General features: G+C 44.5%; 1 protein-coding gene across 8 annotated transcripts in view; it reads left to right on the forward strand.

The window, feature by feature from the left end:
* ABTB2 (ankyrin repeat and BTB domain containing 2) overlaps positions 1-23,226 on the forward strand; it is a 171,138-nt gene that overhangs the window by 50,161 nt on the left and 97,751 nt on the right. The gene's annotated exons all lie outside the window — the stretch shown is intronic.

The following is a 23,226-nucleotide window of genomic DNA, read 5'->3' on the forward strand; positions in this document are numbered from 1 at the left end:
ATCCCATCTCATTCTGATCCCCTTCCCATTCACTCTGATACCTGTCAGGAGTAACTCTGTTTGAAGTCAAGGTGTTTATAAAGCAAGGTATTATCCTTTATTCCTGGGATTAATCCCTACAGGTAACCTGGTGGGATGTGTGCTGCAGAACCAAACCTTAAATCAGTGGAAATTGTGATTTCTTGGACCAGGTTTATGGTGGGAATAAATATTATAAGAACTATATAGTAACTAACATAGGGCTGTTACAAAACTCTTCTGTATCACTCTCCCACCCCTCAGCAGGGGGAAGTGGAAGAAATAAATTAAATTTCTGCTTTTAAGAGAGCAATATCATTACGAGGTCTATCCCAGACCTGTGAGCAGACCCAGCCTGGTGCAGCTGCCCTTGGAAGCTCTTATCACTGAGAGGAGTGAGGCCACACTCGGCCCGTGTTTGCACATTTTTTAGGGGGGCTGTTACAGGAATTCACTTTGCTTTGTGCACTGCAGATCAAGGTTCTTTATTACAGTAGCTGCTAAGAAGAGCTTTATCAGGTTACTCTGCTTTGTAGCTGGTCCTTGCATCTGTGTTAAACATTTATTTCCCTGTTTATTGCAAGGACAGTCCAGTCCTGCAGCTGTGCCTGTGGTGAGGTGTCCCACAAACAGGAGTTTGCATGGAACAACTTTCCCAGTAAATCATCTCCTCCCAGCTCTTCACAGTTTCCCCTGCCAGGCACTTATTTTAACTGGTCTGAGCACATATATTGTGGTAAAAATCGGTAAAAAAAGTCAAAATTGTGCTCTCAAATGTGAGCCAACCACTGGAAATCAAAATGTACAATCCGAGTTTGGTGCGTAAGGCACGCAAAAATACCTTATAGCCGTGGTACAAATCCTTGGGCTTTACCTGCTTTTGTTCAGGTACAGAATTAGTGATAACAATAATAAACAGCCTCTCGTGGCTCACAAGTGCATTTTCTGAAGCTGCTTTTTCATGTTAATGTAGTTCATTGTTAATGTGCAAGGAACAAATGCAAATCTGAAGGCCGAACTCCAGGCTTTTTAATGAAAATCAAAACTGGTGTCACAACACTGGAAGCAAGAGCAGAGGCTGTGCTTTGACACTGGGAAGAGAGCAGGAAATTCAGATGGGTAATTCTGATTGGCCCTTTGTTGGAGGTATTGCTTACTAGTACCGAGTTTTACAATCAGAAAATATGATTATTGTATGCAGTTCATTCTCCTTGAGGTGTCTTTTCCCTTACAATTACTAGATTTCTTAATTTGCAGTTTGCAGGCCTGATCGATGAAAGGGATGGAAAGTGGAAAAGTTGTTTTGATCTCTTTCAGCATAACCTCTGGCCAGAAATTCATGATATTCCAGAAGAGGAAGGAAAAAAAAGAGAGAAATGTGAAAGCTCTTGGTGTAGTGAGTGGAAGCCCTGCTCCCTGGAGGATAGAGCTATTTCATGCTCCCCTATTCCAATGGAGCATTACAGCCTATAATGCAGCAATTATTTTGTTGGGTAGGTGTTTCATTACCAACCTGGGCCTTGGAGGTGATGAGAGAAAATTTGTCTTGACCTTCCTGGGAAGCAATAAAAGGGAAATGATGTCTAAATAATAAATGTCCAGGAGAAACGTGGAATGCCTGATGGTGTTGCACTTAGCTTCCATGACATCTGGGCATTGTAGGATAAAGAGCTGGTATGTGGATCATTTCAAAAGCAGGAATATTTTCTATTGTTCCCCTGCATTTTTGACCTTCCTTCTCCTGGTTCAATCCCTATCAAATAGGGTTTAATCTTTTTTTTTTTTTTTTTTTTTCCCTGCAGAATGTGCATTTTCCTGGTTTTCCCTTCAGACTGGAGCAAACCACGAAAAGCAGATTTGGGAAAAAAACCTTTTGATTCCAAAGCGAGGGTGATGGGATCAGGTTTTTATTTGCTGTACTTTGCCATATGTGCAGCATTTGGGATTGGGAGCCACCCAAGAAGGAATCTTGCCTTCTCCCTTTGATCCTGGGACAGTAGAACCAAGAACTGTGTGGAAGAGAAGATGCAGGAGTAGCTGTGGTGACACGTGAGCCTGCTTTGTACTGGTGCTCAGGGGTAGGACTGCAGGTTGCTCTTGGTTTGGGATGTTGTGGGGGTTTCCCCCCCCATCATTTCCCAAATTTAAATGTAATAATTTCCAGGACCAGCAGCTGAGGTTGTTGGCATTCTAAAGTTCCAAAACTTACAATTCTGTTGTGTTGGTCAGTCCCTTGTTGAATATTCATATTGCTTTCTGTGCTTTTGCTCTTTTAAATGCTTTTGATTTCCTCTGTGAGGCCTCTATGATAAAACTGATTTTAATGAAAAAATAATTGTTCTAGAATAAAGAGTCCATTAGACCATCTCATCCTTTAAATCTTTCCTTCTAAACAAGGACAAGTGTTGCCACGTGCTGCTATTCTTATTTTATGTTCCTCTGGGTGTAGTGGAGATGGAGATTCTCTTTTGCCAAGTGAATGTAATGCCCCCCAAAGAACTGCAGATCTGGGCAGATAAATGAGCATTATATTGGGGTTTAATGTTCCCAAGAAGCCTTGTGTAACATTATCCATCCTAGCAGAGTGTAGGAGTAACTTCTGATCCTATCTGGCCTGAGTGATCTGCCTCATTCACTGGAGTTTTACAGCCTCAACAATCCCAGATACCCATCGATCAGCTGTGGGTGCTTGAAGGGTTTCTGTTCATGGCTCAGATTCTTGGATAGAATCAATCCTTTAGAGAAATAAATGCTGAACAACTTCCCTGCTGCTTTATTGCATCTTTAGCTCTGTCAGGCGGGTCTCTCAGGCTCTGTGAGGTTTGGGGCAGTGTTTCCCGACACAAAAACTGATTAGAAAAGGTTCAAAGCAGGGTGTTTGGGCAGGTGTAAAGCAGAACTCGACAGCCAGGTCCTTCAGCTGTGGCATCTGAAGTGTGGTATCAGGGAGAGCAGGGGCTGCTGAGCTCAGAGTGCCGCTCCCTCCTACAGAGATAAGAAACTACTCCAGAAACCGCCGATAAGGAAATAAGCAGGGTCTTGCTTCTTTTTGAAGTCAGTCTGTAACTTCAGATTCCCATTGGGGAAAGGAATATCTGATCTGATACCTTGGCCTCAAGATGTTGCCTTTGCTAATTCGAGCTTGGGATTTAAGGAAGCACAAATGAAACATGGTCCAAAAGCCTCTTTTTGACACAGGAGCTCGCTCCCAGTGCTTTTCATCGTGCCTGTTGTGTTTCCGAGGTTCTCCTCCTCCAAACAGCTGTACCCCTCTTCTCTTCCTCCTCCATTTCAACCTCACTTTTCCATAGCTGAGATCCTTCATCAGTGGATTCCCCCAGTACAACTCCCAAGACATTTAATTTGTGCAGACTGAGTGCTCTTCCACTGAACTGGCCTCAGTGGCCTGCCCTAAATCCTCTTTCTATTCTTGAGACTTGCTCAGGTTCTCTTCTCCTTCCTTCAAGTCTCTTCCTTCACTGATTTCTTTCTACCTTTCCACAGCTCCTTTCCACATACCTGCAAATACAGAGAAGTTGATTATTGCAGCCTTATTTTGGTGTTTGTCTCTTCCTTGGGTGTGGCCCTTGGTAAATGTTTGTTATAGAACAACTCCTGGGAGCTGCCATGTCCCTGTGATCAGGTTGTGCCTCTGATTTCACCCCTGGCTGGCCCTGCTCAGTTTTGGACCACTGGCCCAGTCATGTGCTGTCTGAACCTTGTCATCTTCTTAGGGAGAAAATGGGCGTCTAAACTGATTAAATGATTTATTGGTTTGGAGGATTCAGGTGACTGGGAGTAGTACACAAGTCTGGGGGCAGTGGGAGTGTGATAGATAATTTGTAAAAGCAGAAACTTGATGAGTTGAGAGGACAGAAAGTGTGATTCATCTGTTTGTGTCACTATTACAAACCTCAAGAAATCCCCAAGTAGTGGCTCTAGTGTTAAGTGAGCTCTGCTGAGAGGTGGTTTTGATCACGGGAAGAGCTGCCAGTTCTTCTCAGGACTTCCAGACAGCCATGATCACTGTCAAATGTATCTGTACATGTGTGTACATGCAAAAAAGATTTACATTTGTGATCCCTTATCTCATGACAGATGCATCTTGCTTTACTGTGCCTCAGAACAGCATCACTGCTGATATGTTTACTCTGCTTTTTTACTGCCTGTCAATCCCTTGGTTTTGCCATAAAGTGGTGGTTTAAAAAAAAAAAAAAATTTAAATGCACCAATGTGTACGTTTAGATGATCACATTCGTGGTTGCTGTCAGCAGATAGTTGAGATAAGCTAAAGCATATTCCACATTGGAAGCTGGAAGGAGCAATCATCATTGCCCTGCAGCGTGGCACTGGCAAAAACTATGATAACACAGCCATGTGGCTTTCTTCATTTCCTAAAATGTAAGCCCTGCTCAGTGTAAGGGGGCTGCTGGATAGGGGGTCTATGGAATGTATGTAGAGTGAACAGAAAGATATGTAAGATACAAAGTTGTTACTTAAGGTAATTACTTTAATAGAGCTCAAGAATTAGTGAAACAGTTGCTTGCCCCAAAATTACTTGTAGAGAGTGGGAAGAAATGCCATAATAGCAATGAGTGCAGAAGAGTGTGTGGGCTCTGTGCATCCATACCTGAGAGAGATGCAGGAAACCGGTGGGGGGCAAAACTGGGAAGAGCAGAGTGAAGATGAGACCTCCAGGTTTCAGCTCTGGGATGTGGCTACTCGAGATTATCTCAGAAATGCAGTGGCAATTGCAGAGCCCCCAGGTAATTCTGAGGAGAGAAGTCTCCCTCTTGCCCCCTGCAGAGACCTTCAAGAGCCATCTTGGTGCAGCCTGTGATCCAAGATTTTTTCCGAGTGGATGAAAGCAGATAAAAGTCCCAGCAGGCAGGATTGCTGTTATGAGTTAGTGTCACCTGTAAGTCTAAGGAGCACTATACTGGATTTAAGCATCTGTTAGGAATTAAGCAGAGCAGCGCCCTGACTTTTCCTTCTATCCTGACTGATTTTCTGAGCTTTTTGTGCCTTTTTCTTGGCTGTTGGTAAGTGCCCCCCCACCAGCATTCAGGGGCTGAAGTGTGGTGTCCCCCCAAAACCCACCCTGGAGAGCACAAAATAAAAAAGATTCTGTGTGTGCAACTACAGAGGAAGAGTCTTTAAAGGAGTGATACGAGGAGCATCCCTTGGGATGCTAAAAATCCTGGGATCAGTTAGTCTTTGTGGCCAACTGGTGAGTTTATAACTGAACTGGAGGTGGATCCTACCTGGTGTGTTTGCTGGAAAACTTGAGTTGATGGCACAACAAAAGGCCTCTTGATCCCTGGGATGCCAGCCAACATAATTCCTGGCTTTCTGTCACGTTGCCTGTTACCACTGTGGCAGGTTTGCCCGTCAGGGCTGGTGCTTCCCCTTCAGAGGGGTTAATTTTGTCTCACTTTGCAAACACAAGGGAATCAAACTCAGCCTCTTTATTCCTTTGTTCCCCCTCCATTGCCCATGTTAATTTAATTTGACAGCCTGGCGAATAGGATTTGTCAAATATGGTAACCTTAAGCATCTCAGATATTGAAAACTGTGCTTTAAATTTATATAATCCAGATGTGAGAACCAATAAAAGGCTCGGATGAAATGAAATGTCAGGCTTTGTGGGGAGAGAAAGGGGAAAAATACTCTTTGCCACTTATTTTTCCACATGGCATAAAGTGCAGAGCAGGGTTCAATCAATCATTTTAGTCAAGAATAGAAGCAGGTTTTGTCATCTTAGTGCTGGAACAGTAAATCTGATGGATAGCAAAATGCTGAAGCTCACAAGACTGGTTAAAGTAAAAACAACTTTAGAGTGAAAAGGTGAGTCTTGGGAAGTATTTAGGGATGATGAACACAAGGCATTGCTCAAAGAGAGCATTTCTCTTAGCAGTACTAATAAAAAAGCCACCAGTTTAATGAATTTGGGTCTCTAGGCATTATCCAAATGGAATAATATCCCACTCGTTCTGCAAAATATGTTCTCAAATTATACACACAAAACAACTTCTGTTTCCACAATATTTGTTCTCCTGTATGTAGAAAGAGGCTGAAAGATGTAGAATAATTACCTTAAACTAATTCTAATTCTAGCTAAATCTCTTCATTCCCTCTGGTGCTCCTTCTTTGGCAGAGGGGAAGAAATAAATACTGAGGGAACACTAGGCAGTATTAATCAAATATTTAATTCCCCAAAAGTGCAATTTAATTTTAGCTGAAACTGGGTATGCATCAAATTCAGAGCATTGGCCTAAAAAGGAGGATTAAAATTTGGAAAGTTTAAAACATTTTCCATTTTGGACTTAAAAGAGAAAGATTTTGATGTCAATAAGAATTAAAATTTTAAATTTGCCTGCATTTAATATGAAAGCTGAAGAAACTTTCAATCAAAACCAACCAGTTTTTCATGTTGTAAAAACAGTTTGATAGTAAGCTTGAAGTTGTATACCTAGCTTAATAAGTAAATTGATAGTTAGACTTATTTCCATTCTCTCCCATATGCATTCAGTGTTCAAAAATAATAAAATTAATAAATAACAAAATTAAACTATATTTAAACCACCACCCCCAATTCCACTCTCAGGCAAAGCCACCTTTAATTTGTAAGTAAAGTTAGACCTGAATCAAGTCCATCTATGATTTTGATCACATAAAAGCAGAACACGCAGGATAAAATTTTGCAAATCCAACCCAACCACTGGCTTTGTGTGTGTGTAAATGATGATTTGCTTCATCATAAGCTGTAGGGAAAATCCTCAAAGGTTTACGGGGGGAAAAATAGAGTAGGATGAGAACATGCATGTGTTGGAATTTACTGCTGAGACACAAACCTAATAGGCCATGATATTGAAAGAGCTTCTTTGGGCTGATGGAGAGGCAAGGCATTCATCAAAGTTAGTGCTGGAATGCAAATTTGGGGCAAGGCCTACTGCTCCTGCTGGAGTCTCCAGGTATCCCAACCTCTGCAGGCCATGCTTAGGGTACAAACCAGCTCAGGGGGTTCAAGCTGATGTTATGACTAAAAGGGCAAAATTTGAGCAAATAGAACTTCACAAGCCTGGATGTTTTCCAAGAGAGGTGTCCTGTTAGGATCACCTGGTGCCATAGGGGTATTTGAGAGGGAAATGCTCCCAAAGTTGTTCTGCCCCAAGTTTCCCCCAGGCTGCCACAGAGAAGTTTTTGCATCAATGGCAGCTAATTTGGATGGAGACAACACTGCTGAAAGATGGCAGTGGGGGCAGATCCACATTGAAAAATTCCATGTTTTTGGCGTGTTTTTGTAAACAATTCAGTATCTGTGTGGATCCTGGCTCTTTGAAACCTCAGTGTAACCGTGCACAAAGACCTAAGCAGTAGAAGTGCCATTCCAAACAGTGAGTCCCATGCAGCTGATCATACGATCTCCCCTCTTGGGTTCGTTTAGATTCATTCATTAGCTCTGTAATCCATTCCTTTCTGCTGGGCTCCCATAAATCACATGCTTGCCAGAGTGGAGAGGGTTATTTGAAAGGATGGAAGAACCATTAAGGAGGAAGGAGAGCCTGTGTTAAATGCTCACCCCGGCATAGCTGGGGGGGGATGAGCCCTGGCCTCTGTAAGTGTGGAGCGGGAAGCCCAGCAAAACCTCAGCCATTTCCCCTCTTTTTGGTTAAAGTAATAAACACGAGGCTGGGCTGCTCCCAGGAGGGGCATCCTGCAGCTTCCAAAACTGGGAAGAGCTTTCTCCTGTCGCGCTCGGCCGTGGCTTTGTATGTTTTCCCTGGAAATTACAACATGGTTTTAATCTAAACAGACATCGGCTCTCTACGCCAAGCACATCAAATCTGTACTGCAGGGATCACAGAATGGAAGGAACATGGCTCATGGAGCGACAGTACAGGGAAGAGGAGGGGGAATGGGAGGAAAGGGCTGAGCAGGGAATGGACCCCTCAAGGAAAGCACGTTAGAGAGGTTCATGAATAGAGGTATTGTATTCGAGTTGGTGGAGCAGAGTCCCCAGGGAAAGGTTAGGTTCCAGGAGAAATGAAATCTCCCCTCAGAAGTTCTTCCGTGTTCGGGTACAGGCCCGGTGATTACCTGGGAAGAAACAGGATTGAAAATATTTATCTCTTCTGCTCTAATTTACATGTCTGTACAAGTGTCTCGGTTTTGCCTGGGTTGGAAATGCTGTGTCATCAGGAGATTCTGCCTTTCTGGGAGATCTTTTCTTGTGGGATCTCTCAAGCGCCTCCTCTCTTTTTTCTTTTTCTTTTTTATTTTCTTACAGCTTTTTATGCATAGTGCTGGAGGAGGGTCCAGACTTTTTCCACAGTCAGTGCAAAACTGTTCAGAGAACAGAGTCAGCACTGTCTGAGTCCCACATTTTGATGTCTCTCCACCTTCAGAAGAGTTTTGGAAAGGAGTGTCAATGGAGAAGTGCTGGCTTTGGAGGCCTTAAATCTTGTGTGAGCTCCCGTATTTGTACAGGCAGGGGATGTGAAGTGCACACATGCCTTATGGACTGCTTCAGGTTATTCAAATCCTCAATTTGAATAAAATTACTTATCAAGCATGTAGATATGGTTGTCTATTTAGTAGATCAAAGGTATATTAAACCAGGATCATCTGCAGCTGCCATGAACATGGTGAGAGAGACTGTGATACTTGTATTGTTTTTAGAAAGTTCTGCCAAACTTTTTGGAAAAAAGACAGATGACAGAAGTAGTCGTGGCACAAAAAAACCCCAGGCACAAGAAAGAGCCGTTCTCGGAGCGCGAGTGAGAGCGCAAAGGAAACAAGCTGCTTGTAGAAGGTGTAGAAATGGCTTTAAAAAACAAAAATCAAGCTGAAACACGTTCTCTTTAGTCTCTGGTCTCAGTCTACAGCTGCTCCTTCTCCAGCCAGGCATGCAGCAGTTTCCTTGCAGCGCTCCCTGAGGACTTGGCATGGCTCGGTCTGTCAGGACCAACGACAACACAGCGCTGCTGAGACGTGTGAAGCACGAGTTGAGTGGTGCCAACACTTCATAATGTTACAGAGCTTTTTTCACCCCCAGACAGAAGGATCCTGCACTGAACTGCTTTATGTTCAGTCCCCTTTACACATGTGCACCTCTGACTTGTAGTTCTGGAGAGGCATTTGTGGCTTTTCGGAGGTGTGGCACGTTCTTGGGCTTGCGCTTCTTTGATGTTCTGTATTTTGACATTTGGCTTCAAAGCTGAAGTGGATTGGGCTCCGGAGGGGTGTAGGTTCAGACTCCAGTTTCAGATGGATGAGAATGAGGGAGGCAAGTCAAGTATCAAAACAGAACTCTGGGAAGCACGGTGGTACTCGGGTAGCAGAGCCAATACAATAATGCACCACCAGAGTGCCAGAAGCAGAATTACAGGACAACTGGGACTAAGGTCATGTCTTTCTGAAATCTTTTTCTCTGGTGCTCCTTCAGTTTCTTTTATGGACCAATGGAAATGGTCTAAAGCTAAAGACTAGTGAAATGCTGAATTTCAGGCACTGTTTTCATGCTGACTCTCCCTTTGTGGCCAGAGGTAAAATGTTTTGGTGTTTCTAATGTGTAGAACAGGTCAGACACTTCCCTTCTCAGAGAGACATGTGGGAATTAGCTTCCACTTCCAAAGTGTTTTAATGTGCCATCGTCCTTCATGGTTCAGAATGGACTTTACCCGTGGAGATCTCTGCCTGTGGCTCAGCACAGACCACACCTACCACATTGCTGTGAGCTTTCTGCGTTTGAGTCACCAGAAAAAAAGCTCACAAATTGGCAGGAGCTCACAGGAGAGCAACCCAAACAACTCGGGGACTGGCTGGAGGGGTTAAATTAATAGCACCAGATTAAAAGAGATAAATACAGGTAGTTTGGTGAAAGCTGTTCCCCTGGAGTTAATTATGCCATACTATTTGAAAGATGTAAATGGTGAAGGATTTGCTTAGTGCGCTCTGGAGTGGTAATTGGCAGAGGAAGGAGGATGCAAAAGGGAACTTCAAGTTGAATACCAAAGGATTTCCTGACAGTGGATGTGTTGCTCTGTCAAGCAGCCTTGCAGGAAAGCGCCGAAAGCCCCACTGTTGGAAACATGAAAGTCTCCTCAACACAAGAGAAATCCTGAGCTGAGATAAAGATAAAACCCAGTGAGTTTTGTCTGTTCCAATTACTGTAATTTGAGAGACGATTGATACAGCAGTAGCGCCCTGGAGCTCAAATCAGAGGGGTGCTGTAGGAGCTCACAAACAAGCTTTCCTATCTGTCATAAATTCTGTACAGTAATGTGGATCCAGACTGACTCAGAAGTCAGTCCTGAAGGGCCACAACCCTGGATATTCCTCCCTTTTCTGTTCCTATCTGCCTCAGAGTACCCAAGGGTGGAATACAGTTCATTGTCATTCTCCATGCACGGACTCTGCAGTTCACAAACCCAAAAATGCTGTCCCAGGCTTCTGTGGTCCTTCTGATCTGGAATTGCAAGAAAAGCTATGAGAAGCTTCAGAAACTACAGAGAAAAACTAATTTTCGTGGAGGTTTTCTCCTTCAGTTAACTCCCCAGTTAATTCCAAACATCTTTTCCCCTTCTTAAATATTTTTGTTTCTCGTGGATTCCAGGTGTTCCTGTGCTGCAGCACACAGCAGAGTTGACCTGAATATTTGAGGAAGGACAGCTGGGGTGCCCTGGAGTTCCTTGCAGGCAGATTTATCCTGGAGTCCTAGCAGGGTATATTAACCCATATTTAGTGCTGTGCTATTGCAATTACTGCACTCCCAGTGATTAACTTGTTTAGACTTATCACAAGCATCTCTGCAGTGCTCAGCAGTCAGCTAAGCCTTTTTTCTAGAAAACAGCATCAGCATAAAATCAGTATTTCTGCCAGCTAAATAAGCTGCAGTCCTAAAATCAGACCACGCTGGGCACTTTATTTAGACCAGGCAAATCCTGAGCTCTGTTCTGTAGAGTAAGGAAGACGTCAACCTAAACACTCACGGCTTTTAACTTGCCACACACTGGGTTTGATCAGAGAGCTGGATCAAATTGTCCTTTGTAAACAAAACAGTACATTGGAAACCACATGTGAGAAATGACAGCTCTGAAGCTGTAATCGTATCGCTTGGGAAATACTGAAGTGAGCTGTTTAACTAAGAGCATTTAAATTTCTGGGGAAAAAGAAGTCCGAAGGGTCAACACAAAATTATTTTTCCGTCTGTGATAAGCACATGAGATCTGCCGAGCTCCGTTCCCTGTGCTGATGAACCTTCCAGGGTTTTATTCCCAATCTGTAATAGGCCAGGAATGGAATTTCAGTTCTATTCCCTTTCCCTGTCAGCATTTCATGGCTTATCTACAGCTTTCTGCCAGACCGAGCCTCAGCCGTGGCAGAGCAGCTCTTAACGTCGTGGTCGTGATTTGTGGTTAGCAGGACATTGTATTTACATCATGAAACTTTGGGGCATCTCAGATGGAGGGTCTAAAATCCAGGGAGACGTGGGTGTGGAATGTCAACCTTTTCAAGTTATTTTCCTAGGATACTTCTGTTTAGGGGCATTAACTTGGAGATGACTGGGGTTTTAGGAAGCAGTCCCGGTGGAATGAAAACAGCGAGATTTAGTGTTGCTGAAACTCCAAGAATTCCCTGCTGTTCCTGTGCTGGGTAACTCCAACACAGGAACATGGAGAGCAGCATTTTTATCATTTTAAGTGCTGCCAAGCACTCCACTGAATGTGGGAAAAGACGTGAGCTGGAGCCGAGTGCATTTGCTCTATTCTTTCAAAACAGAAGTGCACATGCCATGACAAAGCTTCCAGAGTACTGATGTAATTCTGGTTATAATAAAACTGAAAATTTGAAAAGCCTGTAGTATTTTTGGGTTCGTTCAGGTCTTCACTTCAGCCTCGCTGCTTCCCAGGAGAAAGTCTGGTGTGCAAATTAAAGCCAAGGTGACAATTCTATTCCCAGGCCCAATTCTGGAAGCAGGCGTGGAGTGCCTGGCTTATCCAGGCTGTTGCAGCTTCCCTTATCCGCTCCCTGCCGCCTGTGCATCGGCCTCTGTGCCCTGCACCCCGTCACTGGCGCTGCTCCGAAGAGAAATGCCGGGATAATGGAGAGCACCTCGGCCGTGCCCTTGGTTGTGTGGTGTGACTTGGCGATACCATTGATGGAATTGGCCGAGTCAGCGCTCCCTGGGCCGGGTGCCAGCTCTGCCGGGGGTTCGCTCTCCAGCCGTGCTGCTGAGGCAGGGCATGAGATTCGAGCCCCTCTCACCGTGGGCACCGCTGTGGCGTCGCTGCCCACGGGCTCATGGCTCCCGAGGGATGTGTGCAAGCCTACAGGGCTCTGTGCTGCTTGGGAGCACCGGGGTTTTAACTCTGTCACAGAGGTGACAACTGGAAGGAGCAGCTCGCAGGTGGAATTCCCTGCCTGGGTTCTGTGTTGGCCGCCAACTGCACTTTCTCCTCGGCTCTCTACATCCCTTGGCTTGGGGTGGTCAGTGGCTCTTTCCTCTGCTTCCTCCCTTACCTTCTGCCCTCTTCATCTCTCTGGCATGAGAAAAATCAGAAGGCAGAAAACTTTATTTTGTTGTCTTTTGGACATTGGCAAACCCGCTGCTGGCATTCTCCCTTTCTATTTAATTTCTGTGTGTTGTTCCCCATTCCTCCTCAGAAATTCCGCTAGGAAATGCTGCTCTGCTTCAGATACAGGGCTCAGCCTTCCTGTGAGGATCCCGCTGCAGCAAGTAAAGGCAGGATAAACTACAATTAGTTACTGTGCTGATGTTGTCATCAGGAGTTGGACTTCAGTGATCCTTGTGGGTCCCTTCCAGTTTGGAATATTCTAAGGGATAACTCCCTCTGATCCATATGAATGCACAGTTGTGTGTGCATTGCCAAAATCTGAGTTCTTTCATTGTTTAATCATTATTTTTATTCAGGGACATGTATACCTAGTGAGGGCCACTTCAACTATTTATTGCTTCAGGTGTTTAGAAGTTCATTTGTCTTAACTAAAAATCTCATACAGAGGAAAGAAGTGTGTGTGTGTTAGTAGTTAGAGAGACAAGGGCAGTCTTTTTAGGTATCCTGTTTTGTTCTGAACAGAAATAACTTCTTACTCCCATTTCCCCCTCTCCTCTGTCAAACTTGGAGCTTCAGCAAGCTGATTCTAACTGCTAACATATGTCTGGGGGTGGGGAAAGTGATGCAGGAAGGAGTACTCCAAGGAGTACAGTAGCATTTCTATATTCAGCAAGTTAGTCATCAGCTCCTTTGGTTGTAGCACGACAAATGAAATGAATGGTCTGTAAAGGAGCTGTAAATCTGGGAGAGCAGAGCTTGTGCTGTTCCCGAAGCGATCACACAGCAGATCATAACTGTACCTACTGTTTTCTCTGTGAGGAGGAGCTCAAAGCACTTCAGTGCTTTGAAGTAACAGAGATGTTTATTGCGTCTACTTCACAAATGAAAACATGAAGTGCCAGAGACAAAGCCAGATCCTGAATTTCTTGCTTCTCAAGAGCCATTTACTGCTTTCAGTGTGAGGTGCTGTGTGGAAGGAGTTTTGACAATTCAGCAAGTAGTGATGGAGTGGAAGATGAAACCATGTCTGAGGTGGGGGGAAGGCCAAGATCTCTTGCTTCTTAATCTGTTCTTTGAACCTCGGGATCATCTTAACTTTTGTCTTTCAAGTCAAACTCCACCAGCAGCACTAACAGCTCTACCTGAGCACCATCTGTCCTTGCCTGAACTTTTTGAAATCTCTCCTTTGGACCTGCCCCAGTGGTGATCCCTGTGAGCCATCAGAGTGCTTGTTTTAGTTTGGCCTTTCACTGTACGAATCATGAGCTGGGGGTTGTCTCACCACCTCATTTTCCCACGTCTGCCTTGGAGCGCTTGAGAATGTTCTTTCTGTGTCCACCCCTCCCAAAATAGATGCTTTCCCGGCTGTGTTTTAAATGACAGGCATCCCTATACCTGGAAGCATTCAGGAGCAGGCTGGATTGGTCTCTGAGTAACCTGGTGTAGTGGAGGGTGTCCCTGCCCAAGGCAGGGGATGGAACTATGGTGATGTTTAAGATTCCTTCCAAGCCAAACTGTTCTAGAATTCTGTGATTCTATGACAGAGGTCTATTTCCTTTTAGTCCTTAAGGATCAACAAGTTGTGATTTAATTGCTGTCTCCTCAGTATTTCTGGGTTAGGCAGGTAGCTGGAGAAAGAAAAGCACTACTGGTTGTCCTTTAAATCAAATTACTTTAATGTGTGCAATGTGTGTGGTCAGTATCTTCATTAATTTTTGCTCTCAAATATGAGTTGCCCATAAAACCTCTATGACTCTTGCTGGGACTGAGCCAAGTGAAAGGAGAGCTGTGAGGAGCAGAAGCACATCTTCCCCATAATTGCAATCACATTTGAGTCTGCTGGTGCTGCAGATTTAACTTTCTGCTTCTGTGCATTCCTTCACTGTTATCACCTGGGGTTCAGCGCTGGGCTGAGGCTTTGCTTCAAGTCTCGTCTTGAATGCGTGCTCTGCCTTTTTTCTTTTTCTTTTTTTTCCTTCCCTTTGTGTTTGCTCAGACTCAAAATTCTGGTTACAAATCCTGGTGGAGGAGTCCTTTGAGCCCCGCCAATTGTTTCTGGAAGCTAATTATTGTGTGTTAGTAAATGAACCAGGCAGAAAGAATGTTAAATATATCAGACTTGCAGCAACAAGTCTCCTGTCAAAAGGCAAAACACTCTCCTCTCCCTACCTGGTGAGATAGCAGCAGTTGCAGCCACCAGCTGGTAGGAAGGTGAGGCACAGAATAAACCAGGAACAGGAATAGAATTGTGATATTATACAGTGAGCTGCTTCATGCAGACAAAAAACTTTCTGAAAAGCGGAGCCCAAGACTGTTTCCTGTAGCACACACATGGTTGTGTGCTGCTTGCAGTGTAAGGAGAGCCTCTTGTCTCTTTTTTTATTTCCTCTCATCCTTTCCAGGCTCAGTAAATGCTGCAGAGGAACATTTACTGCAGGGAATTTGAATGCTGACTCAGAGTATGTATCCCATCCTGGTTGGTTTGAGTCCTGCTTTTCCAGCTATAGCAGGATTTCTCCAAATGAAGTTTCAGGCTCTCAAATGCATCCACTTGCCCAGAGGGGAATAATGAAATCCAGAACGTAGCAATTCAAACCATCCCTGATTCCAAACCAATCCCCTGAGTCACTTAGTTGAGGGGACACCGTTTAAGAGTGAGCTCAGTTAAAAACAAACCTGGAGTGCATTATCAGTTTGGGCTGGTTTAATCTTGCAGCCCATTTATTACTATTCCTTTTGGGCACTGTCTGAGGTGAAAGTTGGATCTCCCACTGCAGAAAGTGGCTCGTGTCGGTGCTGTGCAGCAGGACCTGCTCACGTTTGCCTGACAAACTCCAGGAGCTTTGCAATCCAAAAAGGAAGCTCATGCTAAAAGCAGGACACAAAGGCTTTGCCAGGAGCCTGTGAGCTCCTTGTGCCTTGCTGGTTTTACCCATAAAATACACGTGATAAACTCTGAAGTGCTACATTTTAAAAATGAAATACACCCTTTCCCCCCCTATTTTTCCTGCATCTGTACCGTGCTTGGGGAGGGGATTGCTGTGTTCCAGCATACATTGCACCAAGGTAGCAGATGCTGAGGCAGTATCAGGTATCTCCAAAGTTCTCTCCTCTCACAGAGTCTGGTCCTGGAAGAGCAGAACTGGGAATCGATCTCAGGTGTCGACGGCTGTGCTGCATAATTAATTATAACTTTAGATGGCGGAGAGAGAAACAGTAATGCTGGCTCTGGGTGCTAATGGTAATAAATGGATCTGGTTACCAAGGATCTGTATCACAGTTTAGGGTTTTTTTTTTAATCTTTCCACTGGTTTATCATTTCATCCAGACGTTACCATTAATTAATTATGTTGTAATTAATCCTTGTTGCTGTTTGTATCTGTTCCATCTGAATAGATTTGTCTTGGCCAGGTGACTAAGAACAAAGGCATTTTTGAACTCCTGTCAGTGCAAAAAGTGACCCCAAGTAAATGATACTTTTAATCCTGTGGGTATCAGTCGCTTCAGCTCCTCTAAAATACATATATTTCTATTTTGCAATAATATGTCTTTAGCTTTACATACATGCTGGGAATTTCTTTTCAGTGCTTGCCTTATGCAGCCTGTCCTGCGAATCCAGAGGTTGGGAGCTGTTGGGATATTTGGGTTAGGTTGACTCTCTCTCTGCTAGGATCTCTCTCCCTCTGCAGACAGTGGAACATCCTCTAGATGCACTCCATGCTCTTCTTGAATTGGGACCACAGCCAAAATACAAAACTATTTCCCTTACAAGCTACACCTCTGCATGTTTCCCAGCTGTAACCTAAGGATGTCATTTAATCCTGACACTCTCCAGCTGCACAGTAACCATGACAGCTCCAGTAACTTTTATTTTCAATACACAGGAGAGGTGTATGTATTGTTCAGGATGCAAAATGTAACACAGTGAACAGGTATTTGTGGTTTTATTCAGGTCAGTTTTTTGACTCTCAAAAAACCCAGCAAGTAGTAGGTTGGGTTTTCCTCCCTCTTGCTGATTACACTTTATCCTCTTTCCTCATACCCTTCTTATCTATTCTTAATTCTCTATAGAAGAGCTTCATTGAACATGTCAGATGTTCAATGTTCTGGTGTTCCCTGCATGGGCTCAGGTGTTTTAAACAGTTGCTTTAGAAGACCTATAAAGTGATTTACTAAATATGAGTAATCTTATCTTAAACTGGTCTGCTTTAGAAAAAATAAAGAGACTGGAATTGCAGAGAAAAGTTCTTGGTTAAAATGTAAGCATGAATCAGGAATTGCTTCTGAGGATATCTGAGTTCTGGTTGGTCCTAGTGCAAATGCTGCACAGTCAAGTTTTGATCTGATCTTAAACCCCTGGCAGGCCTTTGATGTCAGCGAGGTTATGCAAGGCTGGCTTTGCAAGCCTCTCACCATTTCCTCCCACGAATCCAACCCAGACTCTCAGTCTCTGCAGGATGAGCAGATGGTTTACTGGGAACTTCACTTGGTTTCACCAAGGTTTTCCCAAGTTTTGATGTGTAAGTGAGGCAGCAATGAACACAGGCCACCAAAAGCAAGTCTGATGTATTATCCTGGCAATACCTGCCCTCGGAGCGTAGCGCTGGCTGAATGCCCAGTGGATGAAGGATCCTGTTGCTGAACTGGGAGCTGGGGGACTCTCCCAGTGTTGAGAGGAAAGGTTGCACTTTCAACCTTAACTCACCCAGGTTTTGTCTGGCCAGTGACAATTCCCAAATTGCCCGGCACACTCTCACTGTTGTTTCTTTAAGGTAAGAGATCTGGAGGCTGCTGGAGCTTTAATAACCATGTCTGCAGATAGTGGCGTGGCCTGCATAGCTCAGCTCTTGCCTGGGCTTTTTTGCAAAGCCTTTCATCTGCCAGAACAGTGTCTGAGTCTCCTCCTGCTCACACTGATTGTTGGCACATGAGTTGTGGGAGTCTCTGGTGTCACAGCATCCAAAGGAGAAATCTCTGCTACCTTCGTTGCACGTGGGAGTCTCCTCAGCCTTGGCTGTCTGGCAATTATTAGGGCTGCTTAAATATGTCCATGGTTCCATTTGGGATAGTTTAGGCAGAACAAATTTTATTTACTCTGCCTGAATTCTGCAGAGTTTAATAGTCCAGTGTGCTCCACTGTTAGAGTGGAGAAGGGATGTGGAGGAGTAGATGGTGGCACCTCATGAAATGGTTTAGTGGCCACAGGGGTATTTGGTTTGATGATTGTGGAGGTCTTTTGCAACCCTAATGATTCTGTGATTCTGTTTATATGACGAGCTATTATGCACTCAAAGCAGAACCAGCCCATCATAAGCCTTCTCCCAAATCCAAAGCTCACCTCTGGGCACTGTTTCTATATATTAAGACTCACAATGCAAGACAATGAATTTTCTGTCTGAAAGAGCTTTCTGTCCTAGATGAACTCTGCTAAACAGCTGTGATAACCGTGGGAGAAGAAGAAAGTAAAAAAAGGTGGATGGAGATGGCCTAAGGAGAGGAGAAGGGAGCTGCATATACAGAGAATTATGGAATTATGGCTTTTCAGTTCAGCAGAACTGACTGCTCTCAATAGAAATTGGTCCTGCCTGTTCCTGACAGCCCTGGCAGATGTGTGTCCCTCAGCTTGGGCAGTGTTTGTCCTAACAAAGTGTGGTCAATGCCATGGATCCAACTCTGGTTTGTCCCACAGCCTCTCGTAGGGAAAGGCAGGGCTGCTGTGAAGAGCATAATTTGGGATATGTTTGCTTTTGTAGCCTTCTGGACCTGCCTTTTCCTGTAGGTCTCCCATGACTGTTGAATGTTAAATAAGAGAGCCCAGGGCCCTGGGGGGCTGTGATCACACTGGGCTTATAGTGGGGGCTAACAGAGCTGGAGTGTGTGTACCTGGTTTTGCTTGGAAAAAGAAATGGAGCGTGTTTTTAAGGAGCGTATTTCCTTCCTACCTTCCCTCGGTGAGCACAGATGTTATTTCAGAGAAAACTACAGCCAGATTTGTAGAAATCCTGGACAATTCTGTTTCCTTCTCAGTCTCATGCATCTGTACATCTGTACAGTCTTGTAACTCAGAAGGGCTCTGTAACTCAGAAGTTCTTATCGTTTCCACCGTGAGATTTATTTTCTGGGCCTTACTGGAAACATTACCAGAGAAAACTCGGAGCTAGCGATCCATCTACGCTGTGTTTTACTGTCTGTTTTTTATTATGCCTGTGGTTTTCACTAGATTTGCTTCAGCTGTGATTTATTTTGGTCTCCTGCTCTGGCATTTGCTGGGTAAGCTTGCATATTCTTTGCATTTTGTCGTGTTACTACTTTTCTGTTCCCTGAATTGTGGGGTTATTTTTAGGTGACATTCAGGCCTTTGTCTTTCTCCTGAGTACCAGCTTTTCAGATCCTGGTCAGAGACAGATTCCAGGCTGGCTCAGCACCTCCTGCTCGACTCAGGAGTTCTTGCTGCCTTTTTTATCTTAGTGAGAAAACTGGAAAACAGGTAATTTTAAGTCAGGGTGTTCAGCATTTTAATGTAGTAAATAAGATCGGTGGTGTTTAAAAGCATCTAAGTAAATATTTTTTATTTAATTCGTTATTACAAAGTTCTGAGGCAAGTCTTCAACAGAGAGGGATGGTGGGGTGAAGTAAGAGCCAGAGTTTTCTCTGTAGATTTGAGGTTCTTCTGTCCTGGGAGGCAGATAAAGTGTGACTGTTCCAGAGTCCAGGTTCTCTCACTTTTTTTGCCTTTCAGTGTCTTTTTCCAGCTCTCAGTCCCTGAGCTCAGGGCTGCTGCCTACACAACCTGTAGCCCAACACTGTGTGCATTGTTTGGGCAGGAACTTCTCCTTTGATTACCCTGTGATTCACAGCCCTGCTGTGCCACCAGCTTATGTCATAGGTGTCCTGCTCCCACACCCACAGCACTCACAGAAATCCTCTGCTCTGCTTGTATTTATTTTGTTTCTTTTGTAGTCAAAAAGGGTGGCTGGAAACCTCAGCTGTGGAAAAAGCAAGTGTGGTCAGCTCTGACAAGGTTTTTTTGGCTTTCCTTTCTCTTTTCCTCCATGTGTGTTTACACACAGAGCACAGCCTTGTCTTTCTTCCCCAAGCCAGGATCCAATTACACTCTATCCCTGTGCTGTTCCCTCTCTCCCTCAACTACCACCCCAAAGCTAGCTATTAATACAAGCCTCCTGCAGGTTCTGTACCTTCTTGTATCCTTCTCTACACAACCCATGTGTGCCAGCTTCAAAAGCCACCAGGCTGGTGCTGATGTGACTTATGTCTGGCTGCTCATTTGCACAGCCCCTGCTCCTCTCATCTCCAAGCTTGAACAGTTTTATCCTCAGTCATTCCCGTGCAGTGGTTTCTCATGGGAATGAAACATGAAGGCCTCTTATCTTGGGGTTTGAGCTCGTGTGTATCCCTGTCAGGATGGGATCCTGCTCCTTATCTTCAGTCAGCCACCTGGGATTCATCAGGGCACGTTTCAAATGAAGCCGTGGCCCTGAGGGTGGGATTGGACTGGATGCTCTTCCTGGAGGTGCTCTGGACGTGGGCAGTGTTCCTTGTCCAAGGGGACAGCGACTTCCATGGCTGATTGCTGGTTGTGCTGTGCCCTGTCCCACTGGAGACCTGTGAGGGGATCCAGGTATCTTGTAAGAGGCTTCAGGATAGTGCTGAAGCACAGATAACTCTGGTGGCCCAGTGTGGATTCCCATTTTTATGGGAATTTTAGGGTTTATTGTTTCCAGTGAAACATAGTCATTTAAACCACTGCATTGTTTGCAAGGCTCTGTCCCTGAGCACAAGTGCAGAGAAATGTCACTGGTAAAACACAAAAACAAAGAGAACTGAGTGTGAATAAGCCTTTTCCTTCCCGTTCCATGAGGCTTCAGTTTGTGATCTCATGAGGCAAAGATACCAAGTGCTTTTTTGGTGGGAGAGTTTTTCCCCCAATTCTTTGTTATCCATAATACCTTATTTTAGCCCTTTAATTTGGTATTGCAGACTCCCAGTTAGGCTTTTGTTGCCTTAAACTGGAAGGGAACCACTGTCTTAATATAGTTTATTTTTCAGAAAATGTAGAGAGATCACCAAACAACCTTTTTAACTTCTGGTTTCTGCCTTGGCAGTTCTGAACCTTTCAAACCCGCACACTTTAGTTGGTGAAATACTGTGTGAGAAGATGATTTGGATTTCCTTGGCCAGCACAAAGCAGAAAATACTCCAGTGAAGGTGAAAGTGTAGAAAGGACAGCAAGAGCTGCCTCATTGCAACCTCCTCAACCCTTACTTCCAGTAGTACGAGCTACAGGTAGTACCTGGATCTTCTGTTGTTTTCTTCTAAGCTTTTTGGGTTTATTTGTTAATCTATCCAGACTTCATACGTGGCAGGATAAGCTGCTTGCAATAACAGGCTGTAAAACAAATGAGTAATGATAATAAAAAAGTTATTTCAGTCTTGTTTGGGATGTGATTTCTGGGCACTCCAAAATCACTCTGCTTCCAGAGTTGCAGGATCAGATGATATTAAATAATAAAATGAAGAAGGAATGTTTATTAAAAAAAAAATAGACTGTGGAGCAGCAATTGCATTCTAGTTGGTGAGGAGAATGTATGAATGCAGCAGAGATTAAAGGGGCACGAGGGTGAGCCAAGATGTTACACATTTTAAGAGATCAGGAAGGGGAAATTCATCCCTTTCACAGCCTGGCTGTGAGCCTGCCAGCCCTCGGTCGAGACCTTGGGAAAGGCAGCAGAGAAGCTGAACTGACCATTTACTTGCCTTTTATTTTTGGAAGGGGTTGGTCTGGCGTTAAAGTAAGAATCAGTCTCTTACATGATGAAATAAGCCTTTTTTTTTTGGCTCTGTCTGTCACAAACTTGTCTGCAAGGGATGGAACAGCAGGTCCTCCCAGGCAATGGGGCAATGCTATTAATGCCAGATGGAGTTGCTTGGAAGCAGGCAGGGAATGTGGAAAACTGCAAGGAAAGAAATAACTTTCTTTTAAAGATGACAGCTGAAGTCGGGAGTAAAAGTTGAGGATGGTAAGGGCCATTTCAGCATGGATTGGTTCCGTGCAGGAGGGTGATGCTGGAGCACGTGGGTTAGGAATAGCTGCTGCTCCAGTCCAGCCAGGCTGGGCTGCAGGGAAAGGCCTTCTCCTCCTCTGGGAAGTTCCATGGATCACATGCTGTGGATGGAAGCCGTGTGGGTTCATTACTCACTGCAGAATTATGGCAAGCTGTCCTCTCTGCGGCCTCCGTGTCGATGTGAAACAGAGAAAGCCTTTGCTCAGAGAGAAGCTGTGCTGCAGAAATGTGCCTTGCCCATCAAGGATCAAAACTGTGAATATTGAATAAAAATTCCCATGTTACTCCTCAGTTCCCAGGCATGGAGTAAAATGTCCTAACTGGGGGATATAATCCCAGGAAAACAACACCCTTCTGTGCTCTACCTTGTGACAGAGCAAGCCTCGTGCTCATCTCTTGCTGCAAGGCTCCAAGTTTCAAACAAAGTGAAGCTTTGTGTGAAGCTCAGAGTGAAGATGGCTGGTGAAGCTGGGTGTCTTTTAGTCTCACCACAACAGATTGATCTTCTTTTTAATTATTTTTTTAATTGGTTTGGGTTTTTTTCCCTCTCTAGTCAGACAGTGCCAATAAAGGGAATTTTGTGTGTGTGTGACTGGTGATCTCGAAGTCATTTGCCTGCTCCCACTGGCGTGCCCCGGCTTGCCTTTCATCTCCCTTCAGGCTTTTAGAGGCAGGGGAGAGCACAGATAGATTCAGCCTTATCTCATAATTTGTTGTAAAACAGCCTCTTGGCTGCATCATTTGGTTTGGAAGTGTAAAAAAATTGTATTTTTATCAGGACACAGATGTTGCCACAAACGCAGAGGCAACAAGCAGCCCCTGTGGTGGATCTGGACAGAACTTCTGGGCTCTTCCCTGGCTCTGCCTTGGCTCTGCCCTGGTGGAGAATTAATGATTTAGTTGCAAATACCAGAAATCTGTAATTGCAGCAACACCTGCCTTGCTGTAGACAAGAAAGTGCTTGTTTTTCAGGTTAATACTTGTCTTGAAGCAGCTGCTGACTTGGTCATGGCTGTGTTCACTGAGAGTTGTCTTGCTCTGTGTTGGTCGGGTTTTTTTTTTCCCCCCAAGAGTTCTTTGGAGGAAACCCAGAATTCTGAAGTTGCCTTGCTTTTGAGGCTGCTATCCAGTATTATGTTTTATATAAAGCAGCAGACTAAAGCTCAGCCTTTGGTCTCAGTGGATCACGAATTTAGTGCTCAGCTTAGAGCTTTTCCCCTGTGCAGACTGAGAGCTTTTGTCTTGCCCTGCCGCTTCCTTCCTCCGCATCTCGGAGCGTTTTCCAAGCATCTCAGAGGCATGGGCTGTGGGAAGCAGGGTTGTTAACTGTTTTACAGATGAGAAAACCGAGGGAAATGCCTCAGTCATGTGATTTAGTGGCATAAGTGGAATAAATTCAGTGGAATAAATTCAGTGTTTCTGCTGCCGGGTCCCGGGAGCTGAGTACTAAACCTATGTTGCCTTTCCAGCCTCCGAAGGCTTTTCCCACTCCATGCTCTGTTTCAGCACAGGCTTAGGGTTTTTTATGCTGCCTCAAAATAGTT

This window comes from Aphelocoma coerulescens, chromosome 5 (assembly GCF_041296385.1).
Source record: "Aphelocoma coerulescens isolate FSJ_1873_10779 chromosome 5, UR_Acoe_1.0, whole genome shotgun sequence".
NCBI classification, from domain to species: domain Eukaryota; kingdom Metazoa; phylum Chordata; class Aves; order Passeriformes; family Corvidae; genus Aphelocoma; species Aphelocoma coerulescens.